The 21,017-nt window shown below is 38.2% G+C and overlaps 1 long non-coding RNA gene across 1 annotated transcript; it reads right to left on the reverse strand.

Moving 5' to 3' along the window:
* Window positions 1–1,631: 1,631 nt before the first annotated feature.
* LOC113732675 (uncharacterized) lies at window positions 1,632–18,699 on the reverse strand. The gene is made up of 3 exons (XR_003458854.2): window positions 18,486–18,699; window positions 16,517–16,583; window positions 1,632–1,810 (listed from the first exon to the last, which is right to left on the reverse strand). It is a non-coding gene; the product is annotated as an uncharacterized lncRNA (long non-coding RNA).
* Between the last annotated feature and the right edge of the window lie 2,318 nt (window positions 18,700–21,017).

Consider the following 21,017-nt stretch of genomic DNA (forward strand, 5'->3'; position numbering starts at 1 on the left):
CTACACCTTATCTTCTCCTACCCCTTCCCCTTTCCCTTGTCTTTGTGGCTGAAAAATAAAATAATAAAGCATGAGGGGAAGGACGTTTGATAACTTTGAGCCTTTTGTTAGTGCTAGGGTTGTAAACGAGTTGAGTCGATTCGAATTTTGGTCTAATCGAATCGAGTCTCGACTTAGTTTTATCAAACTCAAACTCGAATTTGAACTCGATGAGCTCTTAATGTAACAGCTCGAACTCGAGCTCGAATTTAAAAAAATAAAAAATAATTATTTTATTTTTTAAAAAATAAATAAAATAATAAAATATTAGAGATATATATGTAATTTTACTATTAAAATAAAAATAATTTATATATACATATATACACACACACACACACACATATATAATCGAGTTAGCTTGCAAGCTAACGAACTAAGTATCTTTGAGATTGAGTTCGACTTGGTCAGCTCGAATTTGACTCGAAATCAATGTTGACTGAGCTCAAGTCGAGGTTGACTTGATCTGCTCGTGAGCAGTTCGAGTCGTTTGCAACCCTAATTGGTGCTTATTATGAAGGTTTTGAATTCATATGGCAATAATTGAGTTGGATGCAATAACTATTTTGTTGTTTTCATTCACTTTTTGAATCACTTTCACTAATCTTTTTGTTCATGTTTTGTTTGGTTTCAATTATTAGGTGTTCAATTTTTTAGTAAAAGTTAAAAAAAGGAGGTGAAACAATAGAGATGTGATAGAAAGCAATTGTCGTTGTAAAGCGTTGGAGTAGCTCCAATTTGTTGCATGTAAAATGGTGGGCTAATAACTTTCTGTTTCTGCAAATTTTTTGTCTGTCTTTGTTTGACTCCGAGTTGACTCGAAAATTTGGGCCGATTTCAAGCATCACAGATTTGACTCGGCCAATGTCGATCGAGTCAGAACGAGTCACTACAGATATGAATTTATCCACGATTCGGGAATCGATATCGTACTTATCCCTTTGTTACAACTCGGCCGAGATGGCTAACCATGCTCCCAAAATGCTGCAAGGAAAGTTTCTATGATATCAAGACAAACCATGAATTTAGTCACAGCTAACACCACGCGAGTTTCTAATAAGAAATCTAAGCACCTCAATTTCCTTAAGATTAAGACTTAAACGCCGCCCCATATAAGTACACAGCTAAAAAAGTTAACCATTTGAATTATGTCCAGTAGGATTCATAACTGAGATTTGAGCACCATCTCCAAAGATGACAACTAAAGTTAATGTGTAAATGTCATATTTTCTATAAGAAATCCTTCACTCCTTCCAGTGTAGCAGTCCAACATCATTGTGGAAGTAGTGGCTCCGAAGTGACTATCCTATTGTTTTAATGCCTAATGAACGATAACCTAGGTAGACTATAGTGTTTGAATGTCAGGAAAAAGTCAATTCTGACAATCTCTAGACTATCACGATCAAGTATCCAACGCTCGTCAAATACTTAGCAAGAAAATACAACATTCTCAGGTTATCAATAAAATAGGTGAAGATAAAGCAAATGAGAAAATTAACTAGCAGAAAACAGTTACAAGAAGATAAGACACAATCAGAAAATTAATATATTAAGTGCAGAAAACATACATAAGCAATAAGTGTGGAAAACATATTTTCCACATGGAGATTTTAAGTTATTAAACAACTGAAAAGATCTTACCACCATGTACTCGTTACTAAACCCACTTGATCCCTTAATTTTTGAACCTCTCTTCATCAAGTTATTTACATTGACAAGTGTCTCCTCATCAAGTTTACCACGTTCGTCCAATGCTCCTCTTGATGTCAGCCTGCATCACATGTTGCAGTAGATCAGGAAATGATGGGAAACTACTACTCTTTTTCGCAAAAGGTAGACATTGTATTTCTTTTAAGTAAATAATCTATCCGCACAACATGGATTTACCATTACATAATAGTTCCACCGGCAAAAATCTCGACTGCCCCTAAACTATTAGTCGGGTCAAGTTTTAGCCATCAAACAATTTTTCATTACAAGTTGGCCACTCAACTAATTAATCAGTACATGTATGACCATTGTATCGATTAATGTTCTTAATATATGAAATAAGCATAACAAGTGGCATAGCTTTGCTCTTAATCGCGTAAGTGGTGGACAAAACTGCCCCTGCACTTTGCCACATGTTCTACTTATTTCATAGATTAAGAGTATTAATTGATACAATGGTCACAGGTGCACTAATTAGTCAGTTTAGTGGCCAATTTATGACGAAAAATTGTTTGATGATCAAAACTTGATCCGATGATACAGAAGACAGGAAGAGACCAAATTTCCTTTATCAAAAGGGGTGAAAATGGAGAACGCCCCTTGGTGATGAAGGATAGAAATTTTATTGATGATTAGAATTAAGGGAGAGATTTTGGAAAGAATGAAATGATTCTAAAACATTCACTACCTATCTTCTTCAGCTCCTGGCCTTTTATGCATGTAGAGAGGCGGTGGAAGGAGTTAGTTATAACTACTCCACTGCCTTTCCATATTCGTGCCATGCATGTGACTTGTACGTAACTAATTTCCTACCCATGCATGATACTTACTATTTCTGTTAGGTCGTTACAAGAATTCAAACAAGAAACAATTACAGAAAGAATGCAAAGTCTGCTTATTACAAAAATGCCCAAGGTCAATATCTGTGTATGTAACAGATGCTCCCTCCCAAGAAAGTCCTTGTCCTCAAGGACTAAAGGTAGGGAACTGTTACTGTAAATCATGCAAGAACTCCCATGTAGCGTCTTTTGGGAATGAGTTACTCCACTGAACCAGAACCTGAGTTGCAGCTTGATTTCCTCGCTTAGCAATGCGCCTGTCCAGAATGGCTACGGGTTCGAGCAACAGGTGACCTTGATCAGTGATAGCCGACGGTAAATAAGGTGCAACAGTATGAGACCCCACCTTCTTTTGCAACAATGAGATATGAAAAGTTGAATGGATGCGTGGGTGATCAGGGAGTTGTAGCTTGTAGGCCACTTTCCCTATGCGTTCAATGACTGGAAAAGGTCCAAAATATCTTGGGGCTAGCTTCTGACAACCGGAGGATCTGAGGGAGTGTTGTTTATATGGGTGCAATTTGACATAAACCAAGTCTCCAACCGCGAACTCCCTGTCAGTCCTACGCGCATCAACAATTTGCTTCATGCGATGTTGAGCTTTCTGAATATTGTGCTTAAGGAGGTGCAATATCTTTTCCCTTGCAGCTAAGCTTCGATCCACTGCCTCAACCACAGCTAAGCCAGGTAAATATGGAACATGAATAGGAGGCAGTTGTCCATAAACTACTTGAAATGGAGTGATCTTCGTAGCTGAATGAAAGTTCGTATTATACCAGAACTCAGCCAGAGGTAACCAAGAATACCATGTACGAGGCTGCTCGCTTGCCATACATCACAGATATCCTTCTAAACATCTATTTACCACCTCAGCCTGCCCATCTGACTGGGGATGATAGGAACTAGAAAAGTGCAACTGGACCTTCAAGAGTTTGAACAGCTCTGTCCAGAAGTGGCTGAGGAAGATCGAATTCCTATCACTCACAATGGTCTGAGGGAGGCCATGCAATTTAAAAACGTGATTCATAAAGGACTGAGCGACCGCCAGTGCTGTATAGGGGTGAGATAAAGCGCAGAAATGGGCATATTTGCCCAAGCGATCTACTACTACCATGATGACTTGCTTTCCCTGGGATTTTGGCAGGCCTTCTATGAAATCCATAGAGATATCTGCCCATACTTTTGTGGGTATAGGCAATGGTTGTAAGCGACCTGGGTAGGCTGCCAAATCTGCTTTATGTCTTTGACAGATATCACAAGCAACAACGAACTTGTAAACATCCTCGTGCATGTGTTTCCAATAAAAGGTTCCCTTTAGTTTATGATACGTCACCAGAACCCCAGAGTGTCCTCCAAAAGAACTACTGTGCCAAAATTTTATAATCTTGTCTCTGAGCATTCGGTCAGCTCCCACTACCAGCTTCCCCTTCCTTCTCAACACCTGGTTGTCCCAACTATAATGCTTGGCCCTGGAAGTGTCCCCTGAATTCAGCTACTGAATGATGTTCTGCACCTTAAGATCTGATCTCCATGAGTGCTGTACCTCAGCTAACAAATCAGTGGTAATACCATGGAGTGCCCAGGAAGTGGCTGTTGTATGAGGTTGTTTGGATAAGGCATCAGCAGTGACATTGTCAATACCCTTCTTGAACTGCACCTCATAGTCATACCCCATCAATTTGGACAACCACTTCTGCTGGCTTGGTGTTGAGATCTTTTGATCCATTAGATATTTGAGACTCTGATGATCAGTTTTGATAACAAAATGTCCCCCTAACAGATAGGGTCTCCATTTCTGTACTGCATTGACAATGGCTAGCATTTCCTTTTCATATACTGACAAGCCTTGATGCTGAGGTGCCAGAGCCTTGCTAAAAAATGCTAGTGGCTTCCCTCTTTGTAGCAAAACAGCTCTAATGCTTGAGTTTGAGGCATCAGTTTCCACCACAAATTCCTGAGAGAAATCTGGTAAGATTAATACTGGAGATGAAGTCATAGCAGCCTTCAATTGGTCAAATGCAGCAGTTGCTCCATCATGCCTTGCGAATGCATTTTTTTTGAATAAATCAATCAAAGGTCTTGCTATTTGTCCGTACCTTTGATAAACTTGCGATAATAACCTGTTAATCCTAAGAAACCTCTTAGCTCCTTAATAGTAACAGGTATAGGCCATTGTTGTATGCTTGTAAGTTTCTGAGGGTCCGCACTCACCCCTTCTGCCGAAATTAAGTACCCCAAGTACTCAATCTGTTCAACAGCAAATGAGCATTTATTCTTCTTCACCTTGAGTTGGCGTTGAAGTAATGTATCAAACACTTTTGTCAAATGTTGAAGGTGCTCATCCCAGGACTTGCTGTAAATTAGGATGTCATCAAAGAAGACCAACAAAAACTTCCTTAAAAAAGGCCTGAAGATGTCATTCATTAAATTTTGGAATGTTGAGGGAGCATTGGTGAGACCGAATGGCATAACCATAAACCCATAATGGCCATCATGCGTTCGAAATGCAGTTTTAACAATGTCACCCATATGCATCCTGATTTGATGATATCCTGACCTCAAATCCAGTTTAGTAAATATAACAGCTCCAAACAATTCATCAAAGAGCTCTTCCACCAAGGGTATAGGGAATTTGTCCTTTACCGTAGCCTTGTTAAGTTCCCTGTAATCCACACACATTCGCCAGGCACCATCCTTTTTTTTACCAAGACAACAAGAGAGGAAAAAAGACTATTACTAGGCCTAATAATGCCATTATTCAACATTTCAGTCACCAGTCTTTCGATTTCTCCTTTTTGAAACGTAGGGTATCTATAAGGTCTGACATTTATGGGTTGTGTACCTTTCTTGAGATAAATTCTGTGATCTTGCATTCTAGCAAGGGTAATTCCACAGGCTCTTCAACACTTCATTGTATTTTAACAGAAGTAACTCAAGTTGGGGTTTGTAGGGGGTTACCTTCATGACAGGTTCCATGGTGGCACAATTTGCAATCACCTGCCCGTAGTCATTTTCTGTTATTACCAAACATAGCTGAGCTAATTCAATCTGTTCAGGCTTGTTCAAGAGTTTCTGCATTTGTTTCTTTGAAACCACCTGGACTGGTTGTTGCCTGGACCCCCTTAAGACTACCCTCTTACCCCTTTGAACAAACTCCATCCTCAACTCTGTAAAGTTCCACTTGACATCCCCTAAAGTAGATAACCACTGCATCCCCAGTACCATTTCACAACCACCTACAGGTAGCACTAGTACGTCTCCCTCAAATTCCTGTCCCTGCATTCTCCACTGAAACCTGGACATAGAGTGGTTGTAGTGAGGGAGTTACCATCTACTACCACTACTTTAACAGGAGCGACTTGCACTGTCCTCAGTATGACGCCCCCACTTCTCCCTAAGGCAAATCCTAAGGTATCAGCGAGACGCCTGCCCAACTCTCGTCAGGACTCACCCACTTATTCAAGCTTAAAAGGAATCCACAAGTCAACCATAGATTTAGAATTAAAGAAATTCTTCAAATATACAAGTCACAACTTCTAAAACTACCATTTATAATTACAAACCAAAGTCCTCAAATATAACAAAATTTACACTTCAGAAATCTCCAATATCATTCACAAGATTTTACAAGTTTCGATCAAAAGTTGCTAGTTTAAATTCCTCAACTTTCACTTCCAAAATCTGTTAAGGAAAACAAACTTGGGATGAACTAACGCTCAGTAAGGTCAAGAAAATTAAACAAGCAAGCAAGTAGCATAGTTGAAAACAGCTTTAACATGAACTTTCATATAAGTGTACAAGTAGTAAATAAACACATATGGAAGGAAACAAGAGCTCTCAAGAGCTATTTTCACGTCTCGACCGATTCAAGTCATCTGGGTTGACTTTTCGTCAACTCAAGTAGTATCATGACCGTAGCGCTCCACTTACTCCCTCCATCTAACATAACACCCACTCGGATCTGGAACCAAACATTTATATAGTGGCGATACTATTCGAGTATGCCAAGCGAGATCTCAAAAGATCAAACTACGTCATTTCCCAAGGTTCACCAGGCTTCTCGACCAAGCCCTTGCTGGCTCGAGTTACAAGGTTAGCCAATGGGTTGGGGCGTCCCCACCAGCATGATTTATCGATAAGACCACGCTCCAATCGACTGAGACTCGTTCATAGCACTGAGTCGGGATGAACGGTACCTCCCACCCAAATAGGGTGTGATACATTCTGCCGCTCAATGCTCACGAGTTAAAATATTTTCAAGTACAAGTGCAAGTCATATATAATCATTTGACAATTATCATTCATTCACAAGAGAAAGAGAACGAGAGCGGTAAAGTATACCCTCGCCTTAGCAAGTTCACGTATCATATAGCACTTGTATAATATCATTTGAACCATATTAGCTTTGAACATGCACTTGACACTCACCGAAATCAAGAGTGTAAAGCAAGAGCAAGACAAGATTAAACGAGCTCCTCACGATTCTCTTGATCACCTGAGACACAATTACAAATCACTTAAGTATTCAACCAATGTCTAGTAGTATTCCTGTTACTAACTTAAGAGATAATACGTTCAAATCGAAGACAATTATCACTTTCTAATTTAACCCATGAGGATAGCATTTGAAAATATCTAAAAATGCATTAATTCAAGTCAAGTCAAGTCCAAGATTCTCCAATTTGAGGTTTAAACAGATCGCTGAGTTTTGGTACGAAAATCGAAAAATATGGAAGATTATTTTCTTGTCAAAATTTCCTTGTTAAACGCCCAAGTACAAGTCTTGACTGCGTTAATTAAGATAACTTATTAAAAGTGTAAAACTTTGAGGAAATGAGAGATACATTAGCAAGAGAAATTCAATAAAGATACATTTGAAATCAAGGTAGTGGAAAAAATAATAATCAAGGGAAGAGGTTAGAAGTTCGAGATTTTTAAAATCCAGAATCCCGTTTCTATGCTGCAGGAATCTACTGAGATGAATAGTAACAGTAACTTTAAAAATTCGCAACTCAAGTTTCACAAGTCAAAAAATTGAAAGTTATACCGTTGGAAAATAGAATTTTAGTACTACCACATCCCAGAAGACACTTTTCAGAGATTCAAATCACAAGTAGGCCAAATATTCGATCCAAGTCAAAAATTCATTTCCTGAAGGAACAAGACATTCAAGCAGGACAGCCTACTTTGAGGAGTCACGAACAGTAGTACACATGGAGGAAAAACATGAAACTTTTACAGAACAAAGGCCCATGAGTCTAATTTCAAATTCCGCTGACGACACATCAATCGGATTTTTCTACACCAAAATATAAGTATTTTACTGAGACTGGTCAGTGAAATTCGAAAATCTGGAAACTCATTTTTTCACTTGGAAAAACTCATTTTTCTCTTTTAAAAACACAAGACTTTATTCAAACCACCCATACACTTAAGTATGACATTTATACCAACAATTAAAACTCCAGATCTATTTTCAAATGCAACCAATGCAACTTAATTTGGACCTTTCTACATCAAGATACAACATTTCAAAGAAAATTGATTTTTAGAACCTGTTTTTACGAAATTCCAGTTCTGTCATACTTGACAGAGTTTAAGAATCTGATCATAACTAAAGCTACGCAACTCGAAATTTAGTGTGGTTTGCGGCGTTGAAAACTAGATTCAAAATGCTAAAATCACTAGAAGGAACTATCATGAAATTCGTTTTGTAAGATAGACAAAATTGAGCTACAAACTGTACCTTTGACTATTTCTCGGATGCAAGCAGTGAAGAATTTCAGTCATTTTTGCCGGTTCACTACGGCTCATAAGAAACGAGTTAGGGGTCGCATTTTATACCAACGGAAAGTTCTCAAAATCTAGTTTCGGATGCCATAAACGGCACTCTATTTCAACTCCCAGATAGAGAGTTATAACAAAAAATGTAAACACTGGTTGGGATTTCCTGCTCAGAAAATTTCGAGAATTCAACCTCACTTTAACCCTATTTTAACACAACCACAGGGAAAGCTTTTTTTTTTTTAGGAGATATTTCATATGCATAACCACCAACATGTATCAAGTATTATTGCACCAAAATAACATCAAAAATTAGAAATTAACATGAAGGCTTCAACAAGACAAAAAAATCGGACACCATACACTTTCCTTCTTCTAGCTTTCTTTCCAACTTTTCCAACTCAAACTATGCCATATCTCATCAAAGCAAGTAACAAACAAGCAAATAAACACACAAAATCCTCAAGGCCTCTACCTATCAAGCCACCTCAAGTCCACTAGCTGGTGTCAAGGTTCATAGAACCCATCAACAACCCAACTTAACTAGTTACAACTAACTAAAAACTAACCATAAGATGGAAGGAAAATAAGAGTTTTGAGAATTACCTTCCCTCACAAGAAATCAGGTTCTAAATCACCAAGAATCTCTCCCCCTTCAGGTCTCCTACTAAGCTTGAGGATGATCCAAGAGAATAGGCTAGGTTAGAGCAAGATTTAGGGAGCAAAAAGAAAGAAGATGAAGTTGAAATTTCCTTGGCAAATGGAGGAAGAAGATTCGGTCAAGTGAGGAGAAGAAGAGATTGTTTTTGTGAGTTTTTGTGGTGACGTATAGGCTGGAATGAAGCATAAGAAACTCTAACTAATTACTAGTGGTAGACAAGAATAATTTGAATTGGTTTCTCTAGGCTCCACATAGAAACAATCGGAAGTGCTAGTAAGTGATATAGCATTTTTAATTCCTAATGAAAGACATAATAAGTAGTCATAATGAAAGTGCTAGTAAGTGGTATAGCATTTTTAATTCCTAATGGAAGACATAATAAGTAGTCATAATGAAAGTGCTAGTAAGTTATACCATTATTGGTTCTAATGGCAACCAAAAACACATGTGATAGTTCAATCCTCTTTTGGTTTCACGTACGAGCTAATGCCATTCGTAGGAAATTTTGATTTCTAATAAGTACTAGTAGTTCCTTTTAGTTTCTCACTAGAATGGAAAATGCAAAATTTTGTTTCTTGCACCTATTAGGCATTTACATGCATTCAAGCAAATGTTTTCTACATTTTTTTTAAACAAATGCTAACTAATCAAATGCTAACTAATACCAAGATTTAATGGTGTAAGTGATACTATTTCTAAAATATTACCTGTTTATTTATATATTAAAAAATAAATAATTAAACATGTAAAAAAATTTATCAGATCCTTACATCCTTCCCTCCTTAAAAGAATTTCGTTCTCGAAATTTATACCTTGATTTATAAATAATTCTGGATATTTCTTTCGGATTTCCTTTTCGACTTCCCAAGTCGCTTCCTCGATTCCGTGATTCCTCCATAAGACCTTCACTAGAAGGATTTGCTTGTGTCTTAACTCCTTCACTTTTCGATCTAAAAGTTTTACCGGCCTTTCCTCATATGATAATTTCTCATCAATTTTCACTTCTTCTGGTCGTAACACATGGGACGGGTCCGAATGATATTTCTTAAGCATGAAAATATGGAAGACATCATGAATTCTGGATAAGTTCAAGGGTAATTTCAACTTATAAACCACGTTTCCTATGCGTTGGATGACTTTATAAGGCCCCACAAATCTCGGTTGTAGCTTCTTTCCTTTTCCCGTCATTAGACTTGCTTTCAAAGGTGTAATCTTAAGGAACACTTTATCCTCAATCTCGAATTCCAAATCTTTCCTCTGATTATCCGCATAACTCTTTTGGCGGCTTTGAACTGTTTGAATTCTTTGACGTATCAACTTTACCTTCTCAAAAGCTTTCTCAATCCAAGACAATGTAGTCGGGTCCAAAATCTTCATTTCTCCAATTTCATCCCAATAAATCGGTGACCGACACTTTCGACCATAAAGGGTTTCGTAAGGAGCCATTTGTATTAAAGAATGAAAACTATTGTTATAAGCAAATTTCACCAACGTAAGGTACTGACTCCAATTTTTCCCAAAATCTAAACTACACAACCTCAACATGTCCTCTAGGATTTGGATTGTTCTTTCCGATTATCCATCGGTCTGCGGATGGTAGGTGGTACTACAATTCAATTTAGTTCCTAAATTTCCTTGCACCTTTTGCCAAAATCGAGACACAAATCTAGGGTCCCGATCTGATACTATACTCACTGGTATCCCATGCAATCGTATAATTTCGTCCAAATACATCTTAGCCAATTTTTTCAAGGAATATTTCATACTAATCGGTAAAAAGTGAGCAGATTTAGTCAACCGATTCACTATTACCCAAATAGTATCGTGCCCTTTTTAGATACTTCGTAGTTCTGATACGAAATCCATAGTGATATTCTCTTATTTCCACTCAGAAATTTTCAACGGCTGTAATAATCCAGATGATTTCTGATGCTCGGCCTTAATCTGTTGACAAGTGAGACAAGCTCGAATAAATTGAGCAATTTCTCTCTTCATATTCTCCCACCAATAAAGGTTCTTCAAATTTTGATACATCTTATTACCTCCAGGGTACACCGTGTACTTAGAACGGTGAATTTCTTCCAAAATTTCCTTCTTTGGCACCACTAGATGATTTCTAAACTTTAACACTCCATTGGTCCCCAAATTAAAGTTAGACTTTTCCCCTTTCTGAATTTTCTCAACCATTTTTGCACTTCAGGGTCTCCTTTTTGAGCTTCTTTGATTCGATCTAACAAAGTAGACCTCATAGTAATATTTTCAAAAATTATCCTCTGTGGTTCAAGGCGCGGATTTCAAACACTAACTTCCTCTAGTATGTGCCATTCTCTTACCATTAAACTGGCCACTTGTACCTTACGACTTAGGGCATCCGCTACAATATTAGCTTTTCCAGAGTGGTAATTAAGTGTACAGTCATAATTTTATAAAAATTTCATCCATCTCTGTTATCTCAAATTTAATTCCTTTTGAGAGAATAAATATTTAAAACTCTTATGATCAGTGAAAACCTCGAAAGTCACCCCATATAGGTAATGTCTCCACTTTTTCAAGACAAATACCATCGCCGCTAACTCCAAGTCATGGGTCGGATAATTCTGCTCATGAGGTTTCAATTTACGGGAGGCATACGCAATCACTATTTTGTTTTGCATTAACACACACCCTAAACCATCCTTTGAAGCATCTGTATAAACCATGAAACCATCACCTCCATTCGGCAATACTAATATAGGTGCCTCGGTCAAACACTTCTTCAGCTCTTGAAACCCTTTCTCGCATTTAGAATCCCATATAAACTTGTCATGTTTCTTAGTCAACTCGGTTAGGGGTTTCACGATTTTAGAAAAGTTCTTGATAAATCGGCGATAATACCCCATTAACCCTAAGAAACTCCGGATTTTGGTAGAATTTTCTGGTTGTTTCCACTTAGAAACAGCTTCTATCTTAGCTGGATCCACAGTAATCCCTTCATTAGAGATTATATGACCTAGAAAGACTACTTCTTCCAACCAAAACTCGCACTTATTGAATTTAGCAAAAAGTTTATGCTCTCTCAGGGTTTGCAAGACTATCCTCAGGTGTCGTTCATGATCTTCTCGAGATTTAGAATATACCAATATGTCATCAATGAATACCACCACAAATTGATCTAAAAATGATTTAAAGACCTGATGCATCAAGTCCATAAATGCTGCTGGTGCATTAGCTAATCCAAAAGGTATAACTGCAAATTCAAAATACTCATATCTCGAATTGAAAGCGGTTTTAGGCACATTTGCTTCTAAGATCCTCAATTGGTAATAGTCCTGTCTTAAATCCAATTTAGAAAATACCACGGCCCCTTGCAACTGATCAAATAACTCATCTATGTGAGGTAAATGATATTTGTTCTTAATTGTCACATTGTTCAAGTTTCGATAGTCTATGCATAACCTCAAACTTCCATCTTTCTTTTTAACGAAGAGCACCGGAACTCCCCACGGTGAATCACTTTCTCTAATAAAATTTCTTTCTAATAAATCTTACGACTGCAATTTCAACTCTTTTAATTCCGCTGGAGCCATCCTGTAAGGCGTCTTAGAGATAGGTGCTGTCCCCGGAACTACATCAATCTTAAACACTATTCCTCTCTCTGGAAGCAATGTCTCTAATTCTTTGGGAAAGACAACAGAAAATTTCTCCACTACTGGCACATTTTCCAACTTCACCTTATTCCCAGGTGTATTTATAAGAAATGCTAGATATCCCTTAACTCCACTATTCAACAATTTTCTAGTTCGAATCCCTGAAATCAGAGCAGATGATACTAGTTTACCCCTCACATCTAACTCCAAAGTTGCTTCCACTGGAATGCGCAATTCTACTAATTTCATCTTATAATCCAATTGAATATGATATCGAGCTAACTAATCCATCCCAAGTATCACATCATATCCCTTAATTGTTAGGTTCATTAAATCCACCAATAATTTTCTCTCACCAACCCAAATCTCACAATTTTTATAAACCTTATTAATAATTAGGCACTGGTCCCCTGTAGGAGTCTTAACTTCCAAATCAAAAGGTAAGAAATTACACTTTGCATTTATACCATTCATAAAGTTAGGATCTACGAATGAATGGGTTGCTCCGGGATCAATTAAAACCCTAGTTAGACGATGAAAAACGGGGATCGTACCTTCCACTACTTCAGTTGGATTTGGAATTTGCTGATTGTCTAGAGCATAAATCCTAGTTGGTACTTTAGGTCGGCTCCTTCCGGCACTCAACTGCTTTGAAGCGGACCTACCAAATTCTTGAGTATTTCTTCCTTCCTTTGAGGCATTAGGGCAACTCGAGATCTAATGCTCTGTACTACCGCAGAGGAGACACTTTTCTTACTTTCTCCAGCACTCGGTCTCAGTGTGGTTAGACTTGCCACAATATCCACAAATCACACGAGGAGTCATGGTCTGACCAGTTTGAAAACTCCCTTTTTGCTGATCTCGCCCACTCTAATTTCCTTTTGGCGAGACTCCCTTTGATGGAGCTCCTCCTAACTTTCCGGGCAACCTCATTGCTCCAACCCCTCTTCCTATCTTAAAGGGTAAGGTAGGTTTTTCGGACTGTCCAGAGATATTATTTGGGTTACCCCTCTTTCTAACATGAAAGGTTTTGGATTGAGATTTAGTATTTTCTACCCTTTGTGCCTTATCCAAGGCATCTGCAAAAGTGGTGATCTGGGCGGCTACTAGGGATTCTTGAATTTTTACGTTTAATCCTTGAATGAATCTCCTTATCCTTTTGTGCTCCGTGACCACTAGTTCAGGGGCAAATTTGGAAAGTTTAGTGAACCGTTCCTCGTACTCAGCCACACTTAGTAACCCTTGTTTCAACCTAATAAAGTCATCCTCCTTCTTTTCTTGTATCATAGGTGGAAGGAATTTGACATTAAACTCCCTTTCAAAGTTTGCCCAAACCCAGGGAGTTTGTTCTCTCTCCCATTTCGCCCTAATAACGTTTCACCATACGCGTGCCATTCCCTCAAACTGAAAATAGGCGAAATTCACTTGCCTCTCCTCGGCATAATCCAGGGCGGCAAAAATCTCCACCATCCTCTCAAACCAATTTTTTGTAGCTTCTGGATTAGGTCCTCCGTAAAATTTAGGTGGGACGAAATTCAGGAGGCGCTCTAGAGCTCTATTTTCACCCCTCTCTTAGTTTCTAGGTTAGTTGACCGGTTCAGGACCTTGGCGTTCAGCCAGACGCTCAAGAACATCAGTTATGCGATTAAGACCCATAGCCACTTGGTCACTCCCCTCCGTCCTAAGACTTTGGTTCGGACCAATTACTGATCCCTCACCTCTCTCGGGAGTGCGGGGTTGCCGACGCCCACGCCCACGTTCTCGCCGATCCATTTAGCAAGAGTCTAAATGCATAATTAAAAGAGAAAATGAAATAAAATAATTAAGCATAGAAATTTTTAAAACATATGAAAGTTATAAAAACACTTGAAATAAAATCATAATTCTTTACACAATTAAAATTCATGCTACAAATCAAGAGTTCATAAAACTAGTCAATAATGTCAATTACAGCACACGGGGATCTAAGTACCTCAAAATATGGGATTACATGCAACAAAATACAAAAGGTTTTAAGGCGAGAATCATCGCTTCTAAATTCTTAGCAAAATCAAAAGATCAAAAGGTCACTAGCTTAAGTGAACCGTACTAGTAAACCCCAACTATCCTTGATAAAACTACTAGTTTAGTGATTGGCAGAGTCAGAAGTCTCGGCTACTTCAGTAGGTTCAACCTCGTCTTCAGCGCTAGGAGTTGTTTTCTCCTGTCCCTCATCAAGTATTTTGCCATCAACTACTTGTTCAACCAAAGTTACCCACTCAGCCATCATTCCCTCAGTTCGGTCCCTTATCTCTTGAACTACCTTAACGAGTCGTCGATTAGCCTTTTGAAGCTGCTCACGCAGGGCCTCTACTCTATTTCACTCTTCGAGTACATTCGTCTCCAGCTCATGAATCCTAACGGTCTGTGAATCCACTGTTGCCCTCAACCCTCGATTATCCTCTTGAGTTATCTTATTTGCATTTGACAATTGCATCCGATCATTGATTACCGATAGTACTACATAGTTAGGGTATGAGCAAATCCTCCTACAATCGCATGAAGGTCTAGTTCGACGAATAGGATTCCATCGCCAAAGAGCGTCCCTAGGTCCCAGTCGATAACGAATTACTGGAAGGCGCCTCGGAGACGACTAATTTCCACTATTTCCTTTCATGACCTACAATTACAATTTAAGACTTAGACAAATTCAAATACACTTAATAAACTAGATTCTAATATTTCATACTGTCTCAAATACTATTCATAAGATTAAAACTCCAAGTTTGTCCAAACTAATTCAAACCTAGACTCTGATACCAACTGTGACGCCCCCACTTCTCCCTAAGGCAAACCCTAGGGTATCAGCGAGACGTCTGTCCAACTCTCGTCAGGACTCACACACTTATTCAGGCTTAAAAGGAATCCACAAGTCAACCATAGATTTAGAATTAAAGAAATTCTTCAAATATACAAGTCACAACTTCTAAAACAACCATTTATAATTACAAACCAAAGTCCTCAAATATAACAAAATTTACACTTCAGAAGTCTCCAATATCATACATAGGATTTTACTAGTTTCGATCAAAAGTTGCTAGTCTAAATTCCTCAACTTTCACTTCCAAGACCTGTTAAGGAAAACAAACTTGGGATGAGCTAACGCTCAGTGAGGCCAAGAAAATTAAACAAGCAAGCAAGTAGCATAGTTGAAAACAGTTTTAACATGAACTTTCATATAAGTGTACAAGTAGGAAATAAACACACATGGAATGATACAAGAGCTCTCAAGAGCTATTTTCACGTCTCGACCGATTCAAACCATCTGGGTTGACTTTCCATCAACTCAAGTAGTATCATGACCGTAGCGCTCCACTTACTCCCTCCATCCAACATAACACCCAATTGGATCCGGAACCAAACATTCATATAGTGGCTATACTATTCGAGTATGCCAAGCGAGATTTCAAAAGATCAAACTATATCATTTTCCAAGGTTTACCAGGCTTCTCGACCAAGCCCTTGCTGGCTCCAGTTACAAGGTTAGCCAATGGGTTGGGGCATCCCCGCCAGCATGATTTATCGATGAGACCACGCTCCAATCAACTCAGACTCGTTCATAGCACTGAGTCGGGATGAACGGTACCTCCCACCCAAATAGGGTGTGATACATTCTACCGCTCAATGCTCACGAGTTAAAATATTTTCAAGTACAAGTGCAAGTCATATATAATCATTTGACAATTATCATTCATTCACAAGAGAAAGAGGACGAGGGCGGTAAAGTACACCCTCGCCTTGGCAAGTTCACGTATCATATAACACTTGTATAATATCATTTCAATCATATTAGCATTGAACATGCACTTGACACTCACCGAAATCAAGAATGTAAAGCAAGAGCAAGGCAAGATCAAACGAGCTCCTCATGATTCTCTTGATCACCTGAGACATGCACAATTACAAATCACTTAGGTATTCAACCAAGATCTAGTAGTATTCCTACTACTAACTTAAGAGATAATACGTTCAAATCGAAGACAATTATCACTTACTAACTTAATCCACGAGGATAGCATTTGAAAATATCTAAAAATGCATTAATTCAAGTCAAATCAAGTCCAAGATTCTCCAATTTGAGGTTTAAGCAGATCGCTGAGTTTTGGTACGAAAATCGAAAAATATGGAAGATTATTTTCTTGTCAAAATTTCCTAGTTAAACGCCCAAGTACAAGTCTTGACTGCTTTAATTAAGATAACTTGTTAAAAGTGTAAAAGTTTGAGGAAATGAGAGATACATTAGTGAGAGAAGTCCAATAAAAATACATTTGAAATCAAGGTAGTGAAAAAAAAAATAATCAAGGTAAGAGGTTGGAAGTTCGAGATTTTTAAAGTCCAGAAGCCCGTTTCTATGCTTCAGGAATCTACTGAGATGAATAGTAACAGTAACTTTAAAAATTTGCAAATCAAGTTTCACAAGTCAAAAAATTATGAAAGTTTATACCGTTGGAAAATAGATTTTTAGTACTACCACATCCCAGAAGACACTTTTCAAATATTCAAATCACAAGTAGGCCCAATATTCGATCCAAATCAAAAATTCATTTCCTGAAGGAACAGGACATTCAAGCAGGACAGTCTACTTTGAGGAGTCATGGACAGTAGTACACATGGAGGAAAAACATGAAACTTTTACAGAACAAAGGCCCATGAGTCTAGTTTCAAATTCCGCTGACGACATATCAATCGGATTTTTCTACACCAAGATATAAGTATTTTACTGAGACTAGTCAGTGAAATTCGAAAATCTGGAAACTCATTTTTTCACTTGGAAAAACTCATTTTTCTCTTTTAAAAACACAAGACTTTATTCAAACCACCCATACACTTAAGTATGACATTTATACCAACAATTAAAACTCCAGATCTATTTTCAAATGCAACCAATGCAACTTAATTTGGACCTTTCTACATCAAGATACAACATTTCAAAGAAAATTGATTTTTAGAACCTGTTTTTACGAAATTCCAGTTCTGTCATACTTGACAGAGTTTAAGAATCTGATCATAACTAAAGCTACGCAACTCGAAATTTAGTGTGGTTTGCGGCGTTGAAAACTAGATTCAAAATGCTAAAATCACTAGAAGGAACTATCATGAAATTCGTTTTGTAAGATAGACAAAATTGAGCTACAAACTGTACCTTTGACTATTTCTCGGATGCAAGCAGTGAAGAATTTCAGTCATTTTTGCCGGTTCACTACGGCTCATAAGAAACGAGTTAGGGGTCGCATTTTATACCAACGGAAAGTTCTCAAAATCTAGTTTCGGATGCCATAAACGGCACTCTATTTCAACTCCCAGATAGAGAGTTATAACAAAAAATGTAAACACTGGTTGGGATTTCCTGCTCAGAAAATTTCGAGAATTCAACCTCACTTTAACCCTATTTTAACACAACCACAGGGAAAGCTTTTTTTTTTTTAGGAGATATTTCATATGCATAACCACCAACATGTATCAAGTATTATTGCACCAAAATAACATCAAAAATTAGAAATTAACATGAAGGCTTCAACAAGACAAAAAAATCGGACAACATACACTTTCCTTCTTCTAGCTTTCTTTCCAACTTTTCCAACTCAAACTATGCCATATCTCATCAAAGCAAGTAACAAACAAGCAAATAAACACACAAAATCCTCAAGGCCTCTACCTATCAAGCCACCTCAAGTCCACTAGCTGGTGTCAAGGTTCATAGAACCCATCAACAACCCAACTTAACTAGTTACAACTAACTAAAAACTAACCATAAGATGGAAGGAAAATAAGAGTTTTGAGAATTACCTTCCCTCACAAGAAATCAGGTTCTAAATCACCAAGAATCTCTCCCCCTTCAGGTCTCCTACTAAGCTTGAGGATGATCCAAGAGAATAGGCTAGGTTAGAGCAAGATTTAGGGAGCAAAAAGAAAGAAGATGAAGTTGAAATTTCCTTGGCAAATGGAGGAAGAAGATTCGGTCAAGTGAGGAGAAGAAGAGATTGTTTTTGTGAGTTTTTGTGGTGACGTATAGGCTGGAATGAAGCATAAGAAACTCTAACTAATTACTAGTGGTAGACAAGAATAATTTGAATTGGTTTCTCTAGGCTCCACATAGAAACAATCGGAAGTGCTAGTAAGTGATATAGCATTTTTAATTCCTAATGAAAGACATAATAAGTAGTCATAATGAAAGTGCTAGTAAGTGGTATAGCATTTTTAATTCCTAATGGAAGACATAATAAGTAGTCATAATGAAAGTGCTAGTAAGTTATACCATTATTGGTTCTAATGGCAACCAAAAACACATGTGATAGTTCAATCCTCTTTTGGTTTCACGTACGAGCTAATGCCATTCGTAGGAAATTTTGATTTCTAATAAGTACTAGTAGTTCCTTTTAGTTTCTCACTAGAATGGAAAATGCAAAATTTTGTTTCTTGCACATATTAGGCATTTACATGCATTCAAGCAAATGTTTTCTACATTTTCTTTAAACAAATGCTAACTAATACCAAGATTTAATGGTGTAAGTGATACTATTTCTAAAATATTACCTGTTTATTTATATATTAAAAAAATAAATAATTAAACATGTAAAAAAATTTATCAGGTCCTTATACTCTGCCCAAACTTCCTCACCATGTTGGGGTGTAAGAAGTTGTGGGAACTCCCACAATCTATAAGGATACTGAAGGTTCTCTTGTCAGCTTGACCATGTATTCTCATAGTCCTGAAATTAGGAACCATCAAGCTGCACATGGCATTTGTGGAGATTTGAGCTAAATTGCCTTCTGTCAACAACGCCTGATCATCATCCTCCAAGCCTCCTGATTCATCCTCTTCAACCCCTTCCTCAATGCACTCAATCCTGTAGAGTTGCCTACTCTGGCACTGGTGGCCTGGCCTATACCATTCATTGCACCAATAACATAGTCCCTTGGCTCTTTTTTCATCCATTTCTGCAGTGCTTAAGAACCTGGAGTTTCGCCTCTGGCCCTCAAGATTACTCACCCCCCGTTCTCCTGGTTTCGGTAATATAGGGGTGTTGTTCGAGCTACCTTGTCTGGAGTAGTTCATACTAGTGACAGCATTTGGGGAATAGGAGGTGGGCACTTTCGATGGTCCCAGGTACTTGCTTTGTTTCCATGCACTCAGAATTTTGGCCTCCTCAATTTTGGCTAGACCAACTGCGCGTTGTAGATCACGTGGCATGAACATCCTTACTGCCAACTGAATTTCTTCCTTCAACCCCCTTATGAAGCAACTTACTGCATATTGCTCCGGAAGTTCCACTCAATTCAGTAGTTCTTCAAATGACTCCTGATACTCCTTCACAGTCCGATTCTGTTTTAAGCTCTTCAGATCACCCATAGGATCGTCATAAAGGCAGTCTCCAAACCTTGATCCTAATGCCCTCACGTATTCCTCCCATGAAGGTGGATCCCTGGAATTCCTACCCTTCATGAAAACTTGATGCCATTGAAGAGCTTTTCCCTCCAAATGCATCGCAGCAACCCTGACCTTCGTTTCTGATGGTGTTTCATCTATTTCAAAAAATTGATCGCACTTGTACAACCAGCTCTTGAAGTCATCTCCTCCAAATTTGGGGAACTCGATGCGAGAGAATCTAGTTGGTGCCTGATAACTACCCCTACGACTTCCTTGATGATTACTTTCAGAAATGTGTGGGGATTCTTGTGGTCCTTGATTCTTTAGGCTGCAAACTTCCACCACTAAGTTTCTGATTGCCTCCAATTCCCATTCGAACTGTTCCCTCTGTTCCTTCAACAAGTTCCTGATATTTTCTTCGAACTTCCGGTTCTCTTGACCTCTAGTGCCTTCTGCCATTCTCACTGGACTTTCCTACCGAGCTGGGATGAACCAACTCTGATACCACTGATACAGAAGACAGGAAGAGACCAAATTTCCTTTATCAGAAGGGGTGAAAATGGAGAACGCCCCTTGGTGATGAAGGATAGAAATTTTATTGATAATCAGAATTAAGAGAGAGATTTTGGAAAGAATGAAATGATTCTAAAACATTCACTACCTATCTTCTTCAGCTCCTGGCCTTTTATGCATGTAGAGAGGCGTGGAAGGAGTTAGTTATAACTACTCCACTGTCTTTCCATATTCGTGCCATGCATGTGACTTGTACGTAACTAATTTCCTAACCATGCATGATACTTATTATTTCTGTTAGGTCGTTACAAGAATTCAAACAAGAAACAATTACAGAAAGAATGCAAAGCCTGCTTATTACAAAAATGCCCATGGTGAATATCTGTGTATGTAACATCCGACCAATAGTTTAGTGGCTGCTCAAGTTTTTTGCCCTA

Source organism: Coffea arabica, chromosome 2e (assembly GCF_036785885.1).
Source record: "Coffea arabica cultivar ET-39 chromosome 2e, Coffea Arabica ET-39 HiFi, whole genome shotgun sequence".
NCBI lineage: Eukaryota > Viridiplantae > Streptophyta > Magnoliopsida > Gentianales > Rubiaceae > Coffea > Coffea arabica.